The sequence below is a fragment of the Prionailurus viverrinus genome, chromosome B3 (genome assembly GCF_022837055.1).
Source record: "Prionailurus viverrinus isolate Anna chromosome B3, UM_Priviv_1.0, whole genome shotgun sequence".
Lineage (NCBI taxonomy): Eukaryota > Metazoa > Chordata > Mammalia > Carnivora > Felidae > Prionailurus > Prionailurus viverrinus.
In genome coordinates, this window is record NC_062566.1 from 19238771 (window position 1) to 19257768 (window position 18998).

Consider the following 18998-nt stretch of genomic DNA (forward strand, 5'->3'; position numbering starts at 1 on the left):
GGCTAAGACTTACACATGGCCTCCTCCACTTTAATGTGCCATACATACCTGAAGGGAAGAAGGGATGGAATGAAAGGCCTTGTAAGGCCACCTATGGAAGGAAACTGGTACTATATCAGACTTTGTTCATTAAATCAAAGGATTTGGATTGGAGATACTACTTTTCTTGGAAGTTTACCTCAGTTGATCAGCTTTTGTAGTGTTTTTGTGCTTTGCGTGATCAGAGTAGGTGATGTGATTCTGGAATAATCATCACAACCTACCAGTAAGTATTTACTTACACATTGTTAAAACTAGAGGAGATTTCATATTTGAGATAGGTTGTTACTTAAAATAAAGGCGACTTATACCCTAAAATGTCATTGACACTATTGAGCACAAATTATATCCAACTGTATCACTTAGTGATATACTGTTAAGTGTTTAAAAGAGTGGAAAGTCTCTTCCAGTTAGATAATTAAGGGATGCTCACATATGTAGGTAAAGATTGAGTTGGTTATGCAACAGTGAAGTAACTTTTAAAAGGAAGAGGAAGGAAGTTTTACTGCTAACTTTTCAACTAGAAAATGAATCAGTCCTTATTGATTGTAGGAGTTAGCTTATAAAATACTAGTTAAAGATTGATATTAACTCCTTAATATCTTAATATCTTAATATCTTAAGACTGGTAGATTGGGGGTGCCTGGGTGGCTCAGTCAGTTAAGCGTTTGACTTCGGCTTAGGTCATGATCTCACGGTTCTTGAGTTTAAGCCCCACATCAGGCTCTGGGTGACAGCTCAGAGCCTGGAGCCTGCTTCAAATTCTGTGTCTCCCTCTCTCTCTGGCCCTTCCCCTCTTGAGCTCTGTCTCTCTCTCTGTCTCTCAAAAATAAATAAACATTAAAAAAATTAAAAAAAAAAAAGACTGGTAGATTGATTGTGCCTTCTCATTTGATTTTACCAACAGAGGTTGTGTGCATGTCACCATTTCCATCTTTGATTTTTTTTTTATTTTTTTAAAGATTTTATTTTTATGTAATGTCTGTGCCCAATATGGGGCTCCAAATCATGACCCTGAGATCAAGAGCAGTCCTATCTATGCTTTACTTAGTAAGCCAGCCAGGTGCCCCCCTGTTTCCATCTTTTACATCATGTCCTTTAAACCAGTAGCCTCCCAAGGAAAAGGGACCCTCAAAATTACTGCAGTTAATGTCATCAAATTTATATTGTCTCTACCAGGGTAGTGTTTAGTATTAATGGACACTATCAGGTAGGGAACATAAAGTAGCCAGGCCTTCCTTGGTTTAGGAGATGTACAATACAGATGTGATACTTAAGAGATTGTGAATGTTACAAAGAAACATCTTGGTTACAGAACCCCAGGCAAAGTACTTTATCTGGGTCTCTGGAGGCAAGCCATTCTGTTAAGATAAAATTTATTGTGATATAGTTGATAGATAACGTTTGTTCTAAGAGTTTTGCGGGTGGTATGCAAAGAGCCTTGTTTTCTTTGCAGTTGACTCTCTGGACCAAATTTTGAATAATTTGTGGTACTTTCTCTGTTTTGGAGGAAAACTTTGCTATTTGGGTAGATCTGCTGACATGGATGGCTCTTAGATTTTGACATGAGTGATTGTGCACCATATACAAAGAAAACCTGTTCTCTCATATCTCCTTAAGTAATGATGACGGCGTCTTTTGCAAGTTAGAGGTGAGTGAAAAGAACTCTAGATTCTGCAAGATGTTTTCTTCTAATGGATATTTTGATTTGGTTATAATGTACTCTGCCTAGAACTTCTTGAATTATTTGATAACCTTGATCGTGGAACATAAATTGAAAAAACACTTAGCATAGATATATAATTGCATGTTAAGTGTAAAATGTGGATCTTTGGCTATGGATTGCTAGATCTAAGCTTCTACCAAGAGTTCCAATGGAACACATAATACCATAAAAGTTTTCAAACTTCCATGGCAGTAAATACTTGTCCCTTAGGATTTTTCGATTGTGCTTTCAAATTAGTTGTACGTTATATCTAAAACACATTTGGGCAGTGACTTCTTGATTTCCTGGTCACATTTATTAACAGTAACTTCATAAATATGTATGCATTGCATATCAATATAAGTTTTCGTTGTGGTTTAAATTACAGTTTCAAATAGAATTCTGGGATTTAATAGTTCTGCTTTCTTAAATCTTTAAGTTATTTGTAGTATTCTGTGTTTATGCTATGATAGGTAAACTAGACTTAGTATAACTGTATAAAAAGTAATGTTGCTTCCTCCGTCCTTTGTAAACTCACTGCTCTTTAATCATGTCAAATTTTAGAAGTTCTGTACATTTTTGTCAGCTTCATTAATATATAATTGACCAAGAATGTCATGTAATTTTAAGATATACTACATGATGGTTTGCTGTACATTTACATTGTGAAAAGATTACTACAATAAGATAAGTTATACATCCATCACTTTACATAGCTACCATTTCTTTTTTGGTTTTTTTTTTTTTTTTTTATGAAATTTATTGACAAATTGGTTTCCATACAACACCCAGTGCTCATCCCAAAAGGTGCCCTCCTCAATACCCATCACCCACCCTCTCCTCCCTCCCACCCCACATCAACCCTCAGTTTGTTCTCAGTTTTTAACAGTCTCTTATGCTTTGGCTCTCTCCCATTCTAACCTCTTTTTTTTTTTTTTTTTCCTTCCCCTCCCCCATGGGTTCCTGTTCAGTTTCTCAGGATCCACATAAGAGTGAAACCATATGGTATCTGTCTTTCTCTGTATGGCTTATTTCACTTAGCATCACACTCTCCAGTTCCATCCACGTTGCTACAAAAGGCCATATTTCATTTTTTCTCATTGCCACGTAATATTCCATTGTGTATATAAACCACAATTTCTTTATCCATTCATCAGTTGATGGACATACCATTTCTTTTTTGTGTTTGTGTGGTGAGATCATTTAAGATCTACTCTTGGAAAATTTCAAATATTTTAATACGTTGTTAACAATGTCCCAATGTTGTATATTAGATCCCTAGAATTTACTCATCTTATAATTAAAAGTCTATACGTTTCATCAATATCTTCCCATTCTCTATACCCATAGGCCCCTGGCAACCACCATTATATTCTGTTTCTAAGAGTTTAACTTTCTCAGGTTTCACATATAGATGATATCAGAAGTCTTGTAATTTTTGTAAACCTGTTTTATTTTTTGTAGGTCTTAACTTATAGTAGAATAATATAAGTAATTTATGGAATTATGTGATAACAGTAATGCTTGTGTAGAATTTTCATAATCTGATCTCAAAGATTAGGAAAAACACTAATGTTCTTTTTTCAAATAAAACTTAATGATTTTATCTATTAGATCATATAAAGTTTTAAAATACATGTTACCCAGTTGATAACACATTGCCAGATTGTTACTCCTCTTTGCATTTCAGTCCCATTGGGACTGGCTATTCATTTAATAAATCTCAATATTTGAATTATATTAAATAAGTAAAGGAAGTCATGTTATCATGGGTTTTTTGTATTGCAGTTTTTTCAGTCTTATGAAGTGCCCTTTTGTCCACATAGTTGAGGACTCTGAAAGGAGGAGAGAATTTAACCACTCAATTTTCTGACATGTCACTGTGGATCCTACCCAGTAGTTTCTCAAGGAGGCTTAAAACTGTATTAGCTGCATTTAGGACAAACGTAAACCACTACAGGTAAACTAACCTTTTAAAGAAAAGTAATAGTGCATTACAGAGGCCTTGGCTAGGTTCATGATGACACAGGACCTTGTCTGAACATAATGATTTTAAAATTTGAGCTTAAATGACACTCTGAAATCTAGTCAATGTGCCTCAGTAGACTTTACAGAGAACATTATTTTTAATAGAAAATTTTGGCTTACTGTGCAAACTTTGAATACTTAGAAATGGCAGGTGTAGCAGTATACTTTGCCAGTTCCTTAGACATCCTTTTTTTTTTTAAATGTTTATACATATTCTGAGCTCATTATTTTTTCCCTTTTTTTAAAACATATATGCTGTTGAAAGCAAAAAAGGAAGCTCATCCTTAGATCCCAGAAGGTACATGCATATGCTGAGTGGAAGCAAGGACATGTAAAAGGGAGACTACGACTTCTTGGATCACACATTGGATGACAGAGATGTTTAAGTGATGATGTCCAGGAAAATGGGGAACTAATATTTATGGAAAATATATTATGAAATACAGTGAGTATGGTAAGTGTCTTCAAATGGACACCATTGGTGTTTGAGGACAATTTTTTAGTTTTTCTTTAGTTGTCTGCAATGATCAATGGGTATAGAGCCTATCACACAGTAGATGTTTAAGAAATGTCAGAATTACTATTTTTTTTTTAATTTTAGGATGCAAGTTTTTAGATTCATTATAGTTCCTTCCATATAGTGTAATGTCTGTGATTATAATCTATGCCTATCTAATATGTATCTCCATATCTTACCAGTGAAGTAGTTAGTTTTTCCTAAATAGAAGCCAGTCAAAACTATTTGCTGTGTCTTGGGTCTTGTTTTAGTGAAGCTAGGTACCTTGTCACAAAGTTTACCTTTCAGTCATTTTTGGTTAAAAAAAAAAAGGAAATTAAAAAAATTCTGTTTGATTTTACAGGGGTAAGAAGATCTCTTTCTTAGTGAGATGATGAAGGCCCAATAAGAGAGCAATATTTGAAATCCATTTCCAAGGATATGTTTGTTCTATATGTGAATGTTGATTTACAGCTTCAGGTGTTAATGCAGCAAGTCCATCTCCGCCAAAAGTGAGTAGGCTGTATAGGCTGTATAGGACAGCTACAGTATACTTCATTCAACTTCTCAAATGATAGATGAAGAGACCTCAAGGGACTTTTTCCTTATACTAAAAGGCATGTGGCATTTTGGCCCTGGTATCCTCTGGTGACAGGAATGTAGACTGAAAGAAACAGTTCCACTAGTTTGTTCTGCATTCCATTTCACCTCAGTTTGTCTCTGGAATCCATGTTGCTAACATCATGTATTTGTTGTTGTTGTTGTTGTTGTTGTTGTTGTTTATAATTTATTGTCAAGTTAGCTAACATACAGTGTATACAGTGTAGTCTTGGCTTCAGGAGTAGATTCTTGTGATTCATCACTTGCATACAACACCCAGTGCTCATTCTAACAAGTGCCCTCCTCAATGCCCATTACCCATTTTCCCCAGCCTCCCAAGCCCCCATCCTCATCAACCCTCAGTTTGTCCTCTGTGTTTAAGAGTCTCTTACGGTTTGCTTTTTGCCTATAATTTAGAAAGCTCTAATGTGGAATAGAAATGGTTAGTAGAAGACTTGACTGGGTTAATTTTCTTTGGTGAGCAAGATTAATCTTAAAAAGTAGATGAGGCAGCCAAGACTCAAGAAAAAGCCTCTTAGATCAACCAGATGTTTGATTTTGAATTATTTTTGGTAGATTTACATCTGGTGACGATAATACAATGAGCTAGAGGGATTAGATATTTGTACATCTGAATTCATTGGGCTATCTGTTCCCATGTTACATAAAATTTATTTGTACTATTTACAGAATTTTTCCCCCTTTTTAAATTTTTATTTTAATTCCAGTTAACATATAGGATAATATTAGATTCTGGTATACAATGTTGTGATATAGCATTTCCATACATCACTAAGGTCTCACAAATGCAGTCCTGAATTCTCCTCACCTGTTTAACCTATACTCCTACCTGCCTCCCCTGTGCTGTGATAGCAGAAATAAAGTTAAAAAGTACAGTTCTTGACATTAGTAATTTTAATGTCTATTAGGAAACCTATATCAGGAAAAGCAGTGTCTGCTCTATTCTTTCCATGATATAATTTTGATTATATTACCATACCAATTTGGTTTGTTGTATCCAAGATCTTAGAGCTCCTTCAGAATCATCAGTGCCATGTAGACTTTTTACTGGAGTCTGTGTTTCATCAGTTTGATCTGTCCTAATTTTATTTGACCATTTACATTGATTCTCACTTGACTCGAATATTTTGAGTTAATATTTTGAGACTCAATGTGGTCTAGGTCCTTAAAATATTTGAATATTTCATTTTTCAGTTTGGATGATATGCTTGTAGAAGTGGATCATAAGCTATTTAGTTCTAAGACAGCAAAGATCTTGATATAATTCTGGCACATTCTTGGGGTTTTATTGTAAAGTTTTCCCCGTATTTTCACCTTAATTCTGTGTCAGTTGAATTATATTGCTATTATTTAACTTACATTGTTACATAAAGATGATCATCATTCTCCTAAGCTAAAAGATAATTGCATTATTAGAGATGTACTGTCTGAAGGTATTAATCCTTTTACAGAGTTGTAGTAGTTGTTGTGAAAGACCTTGACTGGATTTATGATGAGTTATGTTTACTGAGTATGATGAAGTGAAACTCAGTGTGAGTACTCTGAAGTCCAGCCTAAGTGTCAACCCAAATACTTAGGACATAAATATTCTGAAAATAAGTTCTTGCACTGTAAATTTTGCAAGATATTTTGAGCAATATTGTGCATATTAGGGAGAATGGAACTGTAGGTTTTTCCAGTGAATTAAAGAGAGGTGGATTCTAAATTCCACTACTGCAGTTTCCTTTTGTAGAGTTATCTTCTGTGTTTGTAGCATTTGTATATCTCACCTTCGTCTTTTTCATTATGAGTTTCAAGTGATGAATTTAAGAGAGTAAAAACTTGGTAGCTACTATGCTTTTTTCTTTATATTACATACTACTATAATCATTTAGTTCCAACCTCATACCTGTTTCCTGAGAGCATGTCCCTAAGCTATGAGGCAGCTCCAAGTACAATATGAATAAGAAATTGCTAGTTGTTGAGATACTGATTTGGTCTAAAATAAGACTTGTGTTTTCAGCAGAATGCTAAAGATACATTGAGATGAATTACTTTATTTTTGTGTGTGTGCACACTTTATTTTCTTAATTTATTTTTTAATTTACATCCAAGTTAGCATATAGTGCAACAATGATTTCAGGAGTAGATTACTTAATGCCCCTTACCCATTTAACCTATCCCTCCTCTCAGAATCCCTCCAGCAACCCTCTGTTTGTTCTTTAAGAGTATCTTATGTTTTGTCCCCTTCCCTGTGTTTATATAATTTTTGCTTCCCTTCCCATCTGTTTTGTATCTTAAATTCATCATATGAGTGTGAAGTCATGTGACATTTGTCTTTCTCTAATTTTGCTTAGCGTGATACCCTCTAGTTCCATCCATGTAGTTGCAAATGGCAAGATTTCATTCTTTTTGATTGCCGAGTAATACTCCATTGTGTGTATATGTGTACACACACACACACACACACACACACACCCTTTATCCATTCATCTGTTGATGGACATTTGGGCTCTTTCCATACTTGGCTGTTGTTAGTAGCACTGCTATAAACATTGGGGTGTATGTGACCCTTCGAAACAGCACACCTGTATCCCTTGGATAAACATCTATAGTGCATTTGCTGGGTTGTAGGGTAGTTCTATTTTTAATTTTTTGAGGCACCTTCATACTGTTTTCCAGAGTGGCTGCACCAATTTGCATTCCCACCAGCAGTGCAAAAGAGATCCTCCTTTTCCCCATCCTCGCCAACATCTGTTGTTGCCTGAGCTGTTGAAGTTAGCCATTTTGACAGGTGTAAGGTGGTATCTCATCGTGGTTTTGATTTGTATTTCCCTGATGATGAGTGATGTGGAGCATTTTTTCATGTGTCGGTTGGCCATCTGGATGTCTTCTTTGGAGAAGTGTCTATTCATGTCTTTTGCCCATTTCTTCACTGGATTATTTGTTTTTTGGGTGTTGAGTTTCATAAGTTCTTTATAGATTTTGGATACTAATCCTCTATCTAATACGTCATTTGCAAATATCTTCTCCTATTCCATCGGTTGCTTTCAGTTTTGCTAATTGTTTCCAGATGGATTACTTTAGTTGTCTTAATAAATTAATGACCTTTCTGTATCTTGGCAAGACATAGATGGGGATTTAGAAGTTTTGACTCTTTGTGATTTAAGGGGATGAAATTGACATTTTGCAGTTGTTGATACTGAGCCCTAGAGATGATATGCTAATAAGTACCATGCATTTTTTTTACCTGAATTTTTGAATCAGGTCTTTAATCTTACATTTTTCTTTAATATTTATCTTGTATAAGTGATGGCCTTTTGGTTACCATGATTGTTATCATGATTGGTATTCCATGATTAGGTCCTTGTGATTTGCTGATAGTAGTTATTATAAGGGAGTTGAGTAGTAATTAAACAGGTAATTTAGGAAAAACCTTTATAAAGATGTACCATTGATAGTTGAATATATCAAGATATTATCCTTAGTCACTTAATTTGTTAAGGTGTGTGTGTGTGTGTATGTATGTATGTATGTGCGTGTGTGTGTGTGTGGTCTGTGTGTATAGATAATGTGGGTGTTGATACTGTGAGAAGTGATAGTTTATAGTGAAAAGCTGTTGGGGTTCATAAAAATTACAATTTTCTTTAAGAAGAATGGTGAACAAGTCTTTTCTAAGGTCTTTCCTTTATCAAGTCCCTGTTTCCCTGCCATAAATTTTAGTATGTTTATAAACCTCATACTTGTTTGACTTAATGTTCCTGATCCTGTCCAGTAGGGATATGCTGGATGGATTGAGAGAAATGAGTTACCCTTTCTAGTAACTGAATTTGATTAAAAGCATACATTTGAATGAGGAAGGAAGGGAATACTCATTGGAGTCTGTTGAAGAGTAGTGTTGACTAAAGGTCATTTGATTTTGGATGTTTGGTACAACCTATGGTAGTCAGTTATTACTGGGAGAAAGCAAGCAGTGGTAGTTGCTGGCTCAGCCCTTTTCAAATAGTCCCATTCTCGTGGTGCTGTTTCTTTATAGGTGATTGAAAGAAAATCCCCTATAATTGGAATCCCTAGAAGATGATCAGGATTTATTTTTGTTTTGGAGGGGGTAAGTTGGCTTTATGGTCAGACTCCTTGTTTCTTGACTCTGATGATAGTGTTCATTCCTACAAAGGGATTCTGAGGTTAAGTCTAGCTGATTTATGTATGGTTGGAGCACTTTGGTGAGAGTAATAGAAGGAATGAATTAGCAATAGATGGTGAGAGCATTGGTGGAAGAAAGGAAGATAAGAAGGAAAAATACATGGTTTCAGTGATTGTAACATGTCCGTAGTGTTGTATAAGTGTGAAGGATACCTGTAAATTGAAAACAGTGTTTGGATTCTTTCAGTTGCTGGCAAGAGGAAAGCTGCCCTCTTTGAATATTGGACCAGTGGGGGTTGGTTAGGAATCAGAATTACTAACATTTACCTGCTACTTTGTCATTAACAGCAGTGTATGAGTTTCAGCCAGCTTTGCCATGTTAGATTCTCTGTGTCTTTTCTTGAGATGAATAGGCAGTATTGTATCTTATGTTGAAATTACTGTGATTAGCAAGATGTGCTGATCAAATATGGTCATTATGCAGTTACTGGAATAGGTAGAGTTGTATATTTCTAGATGGTCTAGATTAAATCAGACTTTCTCCAACTTCAGTACACATGAGAATCACCTGGAGGGCCTGTACAGTTTGTGTAAGAGTTTCTGGTTCAGCGTACGTCAAGGTCTGAGAAGTTGACATATGCTGATAAGAAACAACTGAGTTTTTTTCAGACAACAAATTGCCAGTATACATTTAAATTATGTACTTAATTTGAGGAAGTAAATTTCTTTTTGATAATGAATCAAGTACAAAAATATTCACCAAGTTCACATTGGATAAAAATGACCAATAAACAAAAATTTACAGAGAGCCATTAATGTTTAAAAAAACATTTTAAAAGTAGATGTGATCTCTGAATAGTGTGTTGATTTTCTGGACCTCATAACTTCTGCCTAATACTTTTACTTTTGTGGGAAGATTTATCTGGTTTATGTTCTGTTGGTCACAGAACTGCATAACTTGAATTATTTGCATTATAGGCATATGTTTGTGTTTGTGTGTTTAGACTTTATATTTAAGTAGTCTCTACACAGCAAAGAACTCAACCTTACAACCCTGAAATCAAGAGTTGCACACTCTACCAACTGAGCCAGCTAGGTGCCCTAGTTTGGTTTTATTTTAAGCATCCACTTCTGTATCATTTTAAGTAGGCCAGAAACTGCCACTACCCGTGAACTTCTGGGTGTTGAGTTTGGGGTTGAGTCTGTTTTCTGGGGAAATTTCAGTAAATATATTATAGCTTATCTGTGAATACTTTGGCAGCTGTATTTGGTTATTGATACCTGCTTTTTATAATGGTGCTTATTTATGGGAATAGTGTTAATAACGGACTGTCTGTGTTTACTTATAAACATCGAAAAGTAGCCAGGGATTTCTCCAAGCTTGAAAATGCTGAAGAATATAGATATAGGTCAAATCAGAGTCATTCCCCCATGATATAGCAAATAAAGAACTGAGAATTGGAACAAGAGGACTTTTTTTACTGTGGCTTGGAGTGAAGAAGAAATTACTACATAAGATATTTTAAAATTGTGACATGATTTCTGAAAATAAGTTATTGCAGTGAAATTGGTTTTCTTATTTTTGAATAAGAATATTTGGGGAGTTTTTCTTAATTACATCTTGTATAAGGTATAACCTTCTCTAGTGAGATTGGACAATGGTTTTTTGTATTTGAAATAGATGGAGTGTTTTTTTCAACTGAGTGAATGATGGCCCTATGTGATGGCAAAGTAATAGAAATATTTCATCCCTCAAAGATTGCTGAAGTCACGGGGAAGAAACAATGCATAAAAACCCTGGTTTAACTAATAATATTTTTCTTTGTCTAAGATTATATATAGCATGATTCATAAACATGGTTATAAGAAGGCATAGTGGACTTAATTTTCTCATATTCTTCCCTTATAGGGAGAGCAAAGCATATTAATGCTTCACTAGAAAGTCTTGGTGTCCTTACTGTTATTTCTCCCAAGACCTGGCATAATAATTGGCATATGGTAGAAGTTTGGATAGTTAGTAATTTTTGTTATATTGGTATATTGTTATCATAGTTATTTGTTGAATTAATGCATAAATGAACAAAAGACACGAAATTTTCCTTTTATTGTATAGGCAAAGTGTGGCTTCAGTTTAAAGCTCAAATTTCTCATGTTTTATAATGGTTTGAGTCACAAAACACTGGCATTTTTTGTACTACTTTGCTGAGGGTACAAAATTATTTATTTTTTTATTAATTTTTTTTAATGTTTATTTATTTTTGAGAGAGACAGAGGCAGAACGTGAGTGGGTTAGGGGCAGAGAGAGAGGGAGACACAGAATCTGAAGCAGGCTCCAGGCTCTGAGCTGTCAGCACAGAGCCCAACGGGGGACTCAAACTCATGAGCTGTGAGATCATGACCTGAGCCAAAGTCGGGCACTCAACCGACTGAGCCACCCAGGTGCCCCCACAAAATTATCTTAAACTCAACTTGATTTTCTGTTAGAGAGTGCCAAATTTTTGGGGGGGGGTATGGAGGAAAGAAAAAATGTATTCCTTAAGGTTGTCTACTTTTTTATTGGGTACTTACACCTGTTTCAGTATAGCTCACAGGAGAATAAATCTTCTATGTTTAAATTTTTCAAAAAGGACATTTTCAGTTGAACTTACATTTGTGCAAATTTCTTAGAAATCAAGAGAACATTGTTGAGGAGTATATGACCGTTTACTTGTCAGTATATAACAGAGTACTTGGCCAGATAAAAATGTGAAAATGTATCATTATTTTGGTTGGCAAAATATATTGGCTATTTATTCTCTTGGTTTTAGTAATGTACACAAACATCTTCTACAACCCTGTAAAAGAAAAGACTTGGAACACTTGTATTCAAAATGACAAAACACGTACAGATAATTCAAAGAAGAAAATACTGGCAAGTAAGCATGTGAAATGTCTCCGAATCATTCACAAACACCCTTTAAAAATCATTGTATGATCATTTGAATCAATTTTACATAGATGTAAAAAGGTGATGCCAACTAGGTGAGAAAGTGGGTGTAATTCGTGGACATAAATGGAACCCAAGAAACATGGACAAGGATTTCATCCAGAAACTTAGAAAATTTATTGGACAATAGACAACTGTTCAAGCTCCATTAGATAGCAGTTCTGAAGCTACCTTTCTAGATGACTTTTGTTGTTGTAATTGTTGTATTTTAACTGTATTAAAGCTTCTAACTGATCCCCTTACTTCTAGCTTCAGATTCTCTGTTTCATCTGTCTGCCAGAGCAGTATTTGGGAAAGATATGACAAACCAAGTCACATTTCTTCAAAAATCTGCATTTGGCATGTTTTTAAGAGTATTAGAAATAAGCAATAATCAGAGAAGAGGACAAAGATTATATAAACTGATAATAGAGGATCTTTTGCCACTGTCAAAACTGGAAATTTGCCACTTTTAGTCACTGAACATTTGGATTCCTAAATTTTGTGCCCTAAGACTCCCCTGATATGAATCTTACGAAATTTGTGCAGCAAGAAACAATGAGATTATAATCCAAGATGATTTAGGATACTGTGCAAACGTTTTTGCCACTGACGTGAACAGGAGAGTATATCCTGAGAGCCTCTGCATTGATCAGATTGTAGTTTTCAAATTTTTCTGGAGTATCCTGAGCAATTATACTTATGGACTGCTATGAACCCTAAACATCATGCTGATTCAAGGGGTCTTTGACCAGGACCTTCCTGTAGAGACACTCCCTAGATCTTGTATTCTATATTTATTTCATGGTCCAACATGATTAGCACAGCATCTCTAATTCCAAATTACTCCCCAGAATGCAAATGTATGAAGTTATCTACTGAATTAAAATAATTTCAAGTGAATGGCACTTGTAGTATTGGTTTAGAATGGACAATCTCAAGTAAATATAAGACAGCATTCTAGGAATATATGGAATGAAAGGGAAGGACAACACATCCCAACTTGAGCTAGAAGCTTCACCAACTACAAAATCACAGAGAAAATAGAGATATATACTGTTCTGAAATTCATCTTGCTTTTCAAAAATTTTATTTCATTGGCAATCTTTGGATTTGGTAAAAATCTCAGTATTTTTTTCTATGGATTACCAATTTACCTTAAAAATATTTAATAGTAAGAGCCTTGTATATGTGACTTTAATACATACATGATAAACACAAATATTTTTTTTTCACCTCACACACCATTTTAGGAATGTAAACTTATTAACTAATTACTGGACATATAGAGCTTAAGAATAAATGCTTAAGAAAATTGTGATTGGGTAATGGTATTGAAATAAATATAAAATACTCAGTGAAGGGTGAATATGTATGAACTGTTCATTGGATGTTAGTGAAAAGAATGAAATTCAACATGTAATAGTTTATTGTATTTTATTCTTTCTTTGCTTTATCTTTCTTGCACTCTGATGCTCAAGCACAGAGACTACAGTTATAAACAAATCTATTGTTTTTAAAAATGGTTGCTGTGATAATAGAGCTGGTTTCCTAGGTGAGTTTTTAAAAGCATGTTTGGTAAAACTGCCTTCTGGAAAAGATTTTAGAAAGGAATGAGGCCATTTTGTAAAGATACACACAATGCTATATTCATTGTTTGAATGTTTATGGATAAGGGGAGAGGAAATGGACATGAGGAATGTTTAATATATTAATCAGGAAAAAAGTAAGGCACTAGTTATTAATGTTTATTTTGAGAATATACTGTATGAAATACCTAAATATAATTGCATTGTAACTTTAAGGTATTGTGATTGTTAAGTTTGCTAACATTTAGAAGAAATATTTTTAATACATGATTATAAAAATAGAACTGTTAGAATACCTTTGAATAATACACATTTAGAATCATTTGATTGAATGATTTTTGAGTGGCTTTTGGTGTGGGGCAAGGATTGTTCTGTATGCAGCTGTTACACAAGAAATTTTATTAAGGCTGTTCTGTGTGGTTGTAGATGTTATTCTGTAAATATTTGTTAATATCTTTATGGTATGTTAATGTTTCTGTGGTATGAGATTTAATTCCCATGATGGAATTACTGCATAAGAGTCCAGCTTCTATGCATGTTTAGGATTTGATGGGCTTTTTTATTGCTATGTATGTAATGGAAAAAGTACTGTGTTAAACCATCCTATTAATCATGGAGATGACTGATATTTGGGGCATTTTAAATGTTAGAATATAATTTTGGTTGTCGAGAGGAGTTTTTAGGCTGCCTTATTTGTAGTAGGCAAATAAAAGCAGAATTTAGAAGGTAGAGAACAGGGAATTTTGGAGGGCTATACATATATGAATATGTGCAGAAACAGTTCTTGAACAGCCTAGAGGCTTTACTTGATGCTCAGAAGTTGGGAATCGACATATATTTTATTAATCCTGTGATGTTAAATAGGTGTAGTTTGTTGTTGTTTTTTTCCAATACAATGGTTAAATTGCCTCAACATTAATTCCTTTTCAGTAAGATTATACTTTTTTTTAAAGTGTTATATACAATGTAATGTTCTTTACCATCTAATTCTCTACCTACATAGACATTACTGTAAATACATATCAACTTATACGGATAGACATTTTTGTTTGACAAAAATGATATTATATCTTGCCTCTGTGTTCATTGGATTATTAGGCTCAAATTGTAGGGTGGAATAAATGTGCAGTGTCTAGTATAATATCTCACATTGTTTTTTATAGAAGATTCATCATAGTGGAAATGTCATTTTAATTGTGGGTCTGCCTTTGTTTATGGTTTTTAGATATGTTTGTATGCAGATAGGAAATAGAATTACTAGAAAAATCTCTACATGTGGTTAAACATAATAGGTTAGAAAAGTTTTCATTTGCCAGTGTAATTTGACTTTTAATAATTGAATTGTTCTTGCTTTAAAATACTACATAAAATAGTATAGGTGATTTACAAGTTTGTATTAGAGATGTTTGTAATGGTCTGTCAAATCTATGTTCTTAAAAGGATGGGCTGATCAAAGAAAAGTTTTATATAATGTGTATAATTAGACACAGTTATTATGTTTTCTTAAAGCCGAGGAATAATTATATCAGCATGTTTTGTAAATATGTAGAATGAAAAATTTGCATAACAGCTGTCAGATTATGTCTGAGTAAATAATTGAGCAGCTGAAGTTCAGGATATTTTGTTAGACTGTTTTGTGTGTAAAACGGGATAAAATAATTTTTACTTTAAACTTTTAATCCTTAATTTTACAGGGGTTGCATTCATATACATATGTATATATACCCACAGGTGTATTGTATATGTATATATAAGACAACTGTTTATTAAAAATTATACAATAGGAACACCTTTTGGCCAAATAATTATCACTCGGCTTTAATCTGTTCTTTGTGTTGTTTGATGGTGGATAATACAGGGTGTTGTTCATGAGCTTTAGTTGCCAGAGGATACTGTTAAATGGCTAGTTAAGTTATAGACCGACGTTAGTTTTTGTTTTAGAATATTTGCATAGGATTTGCTGATAGGTGCGTATATTTTTTGGATATCAATTTGAGAGACAATGTGAAAAAACACTTCACTTTGACAAATTGAATTACTACACCATGTCTATTTGGGATGTATTTGGTGATAGGGATTATATTATTTTGTTTTGCATATAGGAGGTAAGTGTCATTTTATAAATCATTTTTAGATACATAATTTCTGTCAATAATTTTGTAAATATATTTTTATTGAAATATTAAAGGTAGAATCATTGTTTGATTATAGATATAGTAGAGCATCTTCAGGCATTAGGTTTTATTTTGATGTTTTTTCTTTCTGTATTCTTTATTTCAGTTCTTTAAGTTTATTTAAATTCCAGTTAACATACAGTGTAATATTAGTTTCAAGTGCACAATTTAGGTTTCAGCTATTCCATACAACACCCAGTGCTCATCACACATGCACTCCTTTAATTCCCATCACCTATTTAACTCTTCCCCCACCCACCTCCCCTCTGGTAACCCTCAGCTTGTTCTATATTGTTAGGAGTCTGTTTCTTGGTTTGCCTCTCTCTCTGTGGCTTTGAGATTTTTTTAGTTAGACATTCATTGTTAAAATACAGAAATTATTGCCATTCATATTTTAAATATGAAATGAGTAATTTCTTATACTAAACTTTTTTTTATGTTTGTAGACATGAAATAGTAAAATAAGTCTCTGCTGTTATGACTTATAGACTGCTGTGTATGTAGTTATTGATAAAATACTTATTTCTAGATATACAGACATTGCTGATAAACATGTTTAAATATCAAACTTATAAAAATCAATATAATTAGTTTCTCTGCATGTTCAGTGGTTTGTTGTAAGAGAATGGATGGGGTGGTGGATGTTTTCCATTCTCATCAGTAATGTAAGATTCTTTGACTTTGAATCTATTTTTGGTTTATAGAGATAGTGAACATCATGTATGTTACAGTCATGCTGTTGGTAAACTCTAAGTTTGACATATCCGAATTATTTTAAGAATTTCTTATGGATGGCACTTTGTGGTTTGTTGTTAAACACTGGTATTTATAATAGTTATATTATAGCATTTGACTTAGGAAGTATATAGAAATGTTGGTAAACAAAATGATAGAAGGTAGAAACCGTTTTCTTTTGAGGATGTTCACCTTTGTGTAGGATTCCATGGAATGCTGGGATTATTAAAGACAATTTATTTGAAAATTGGGTTAAAAGCTTCTGACCCTTATTTTTGTTATGTTTGTGTGTACACACACATGTATATAGTCAGGAAAGAGGGTGGTTAAAAGTTCATTGCCTCACATATTTCATTTAGAAGAAAAATTAGACTTCAGTAGTTAAATTGTGCCCATTTTATATAAAATATTTCTACTTATTAAGGGACATGAGGTATATCTTATTTTCTCAGATGTACTGAGGTTCTTGATGAAATTCATTTTACTAAAGAAAATTTTACAGAATCTAAATTACACAGTTCTGTGTTCATTTGTTACACACCAGTAAGACAACTTTGGAAATAATAGGCAAGTGAAACATTTGGTTTTAAGCATCTAATATTTCCAGATGTATTCATAGTGTTACAGTATAATTTTGTAAACATTTTCATTGTAAATGTGTTAGGACTATTGTCTTTTAAATTTGTCATGGCAAGGAAATTGATCACTGATAAATAGGGTCTTGGAGCTATGCAATATTTATCATACACTCATTTTGTTGTTGAGAGAAATAGAAAAGATTATGCATTTAACCCATTCTCATAGTAGAATAGTATGCCATTGTATAAGTATAAACTGTATATTAAAAAACATACACCATGTAAATTCATTTGATGTTACAAGGTGTATTGTAATGTATTTCATTTGGAGCTTCCCTAGTATATGTACCTTACATTATTCTTGTGTTAAGATATTTTTTAGAGCAGATCTAGATCGGTTCATAGCAAAATTGAGGGGAAGGTACAGAGATTTGCCATCTAGCTCCTGCCCCAGCACATGCGCAATCCCCATCATTATTCACACAGCACATGCATAATCAGTCCCATTATCATCATACCTTACCAGAGTTACTTATCATTTGTTCCTGCTGATGAATTTACATCAATACCTCATAATTACCCAAAGTCCATAGTTTTTCATGGTTAACTCTTGGTATTGTACATTTTGTCGGTTTGGACAAATGTATTACGACATGTATCCATCGTGGTATTATGCAGAATGTTTTCATTGTCCTAAAAATCCTCTGTGCTTCACCTATTCATATCTTCCCCGTATTTATTTTTATTGTTAACATTGGAGATATAAATGACTTTGTTAAAGAGATTTTATACTACCTCTTGGAACTATACACAATTCTGTATGTGTTCCTTTGGTTGCATGACAATATTCAAGACAACTTTGTAAATAATAGATACAAGTTTTTAGTTTTTAACATCTAGTCTTTTCTAGATGTGTAGAGTCTCACAACGTATAATTTTGTAAATAATTCATTGTAAACTTTCATAGTTTCATTGTTATCAAGTGTTTTAATAGCAGTGCAATTGATAACAATTTTCTTGATAACAAGTTTCTTGAGCTATTGCCTATTTTGGTATCGGAAGGAGAAAGTTACTAAAAAGGTGTACTGTTGCTCTTGCATTCTCTAAAAGAAAATTTTACATTTTAATCACTGTTTAGTCCTTGTATTATTATACATTAAAAAACCTAAGTCCTAATTTTATATTGTATTGCTATACAACTATTAAACTTATAGTTGTATTGCTGATTATGTATTTTAATCATAGCAAGTCTGTTTTATGAGAAATATTGTCCCTCTTTGAGCTCTTCAGTTTTTATTTAACTGAACAGGATGAAAATATTCAAGACAACTTTGTAAATAACATACATCATTTAAAAATACCTAGTGTTTTCAGATGCATGGTATTTCACAAAGTATAAATTTGTAAATATTTCATTATTGTAAAATACCGTAAGTTGTCTTTTGTAAGTGTTGGCAGTGTAATAAGTAATTAACAATTGTTCTCTTAGGGTTATATAACATTTTGGTGTTAAGTGGGTTTTTTGGGGAGAGGGATAGATCTATTGCCTTTTCTTCAGATTGTTAGGTTTTTATGTATAAGAAAATAATAGATTTTATACTTAAACAAAATATCCCAGGATGATTTTTACCTTTAGAAAGAGGAAAGAATACATGGGAAGGAAACTGTCTTTTTTAAATCACAGATATATTTGTGGAAGATATTCTTATTGTTAATTGTTACTTTGCTATGCTATATAAATCTACTTTTTGTAAATATATATGTGTATACATGCATATAACATACATGTTATAAATGTTAATACATATGTGCACATGTACATTTAGTTTTAGGAGTATAAATATGATAGTACTCTCTCATTAGCTTATTGCTTTGCATTTTTTTTTTTTGGAATACTATGGAAATATTCAAATCTAAACTTAAATAGTTCCATAATCCTGCTTCAT

General features: G+C 33.3%; 1 protein-coding gene and 3 non-coding genes across 8 annotated transcripts in view; all 4 read left to right on the forward strand.

The window, feature by feature from the left end:
• The window catches only part of SNURF (SNRPN upstream open reading frame), a 50554-nt gene that overhangs the window by 26372 nt on the left and 5184 nt on the right, over positions 1-18998 (forward strand). For 2 of the 5 annotated variants that reach the window (XR_007153031.1, XR_007153033.1), the window contains exons 4-6: positions 1550-1690; positions 3533-4226; positions 4633-4780. The gene's annotated coding sequence lies outside the window, so the exon portion shown is untranslated. Of the gene's footprint in view, positions 1-1549; positions 1691-3532; positions 4227-4632; positions 4781-11818; positions 15368-18998 lie in introns of those variants that run through there. The other 3 variants (XR_007153035.1, XR_007153034.1, XR_007153032.1) reach the window with 3 other exon arrangements.
• On the forward strand, positions 3757-3829 carry LOC125169355 (small nucleolar RNA SNORD107). Its single transcript, XR_007153660.1, has one exon. It is a non-coding gene; the product is annotated as a small nucleolar RNA SNORD107 (small nucleolar RNA).
• On the forward strand, positions 6373-6439 carry LOC125169346 (small nucleolar RNA SNORD64). The gene has a single exon (XR_007153653.1). It is a non-coding gene; the product is annotated as a small nucleolar RNA SNORD64 (small nucleolar RNA).
• LOC125169353 (small nucleolar RNA SNORD108) lies at positions 8985-9055 on the forward strand. Its single transcript, XR_007153659.1, has one exon. It is a non-coding gene; the product is annotated as a small nucleolar RNA SNORD108 (small nucleolar RNA).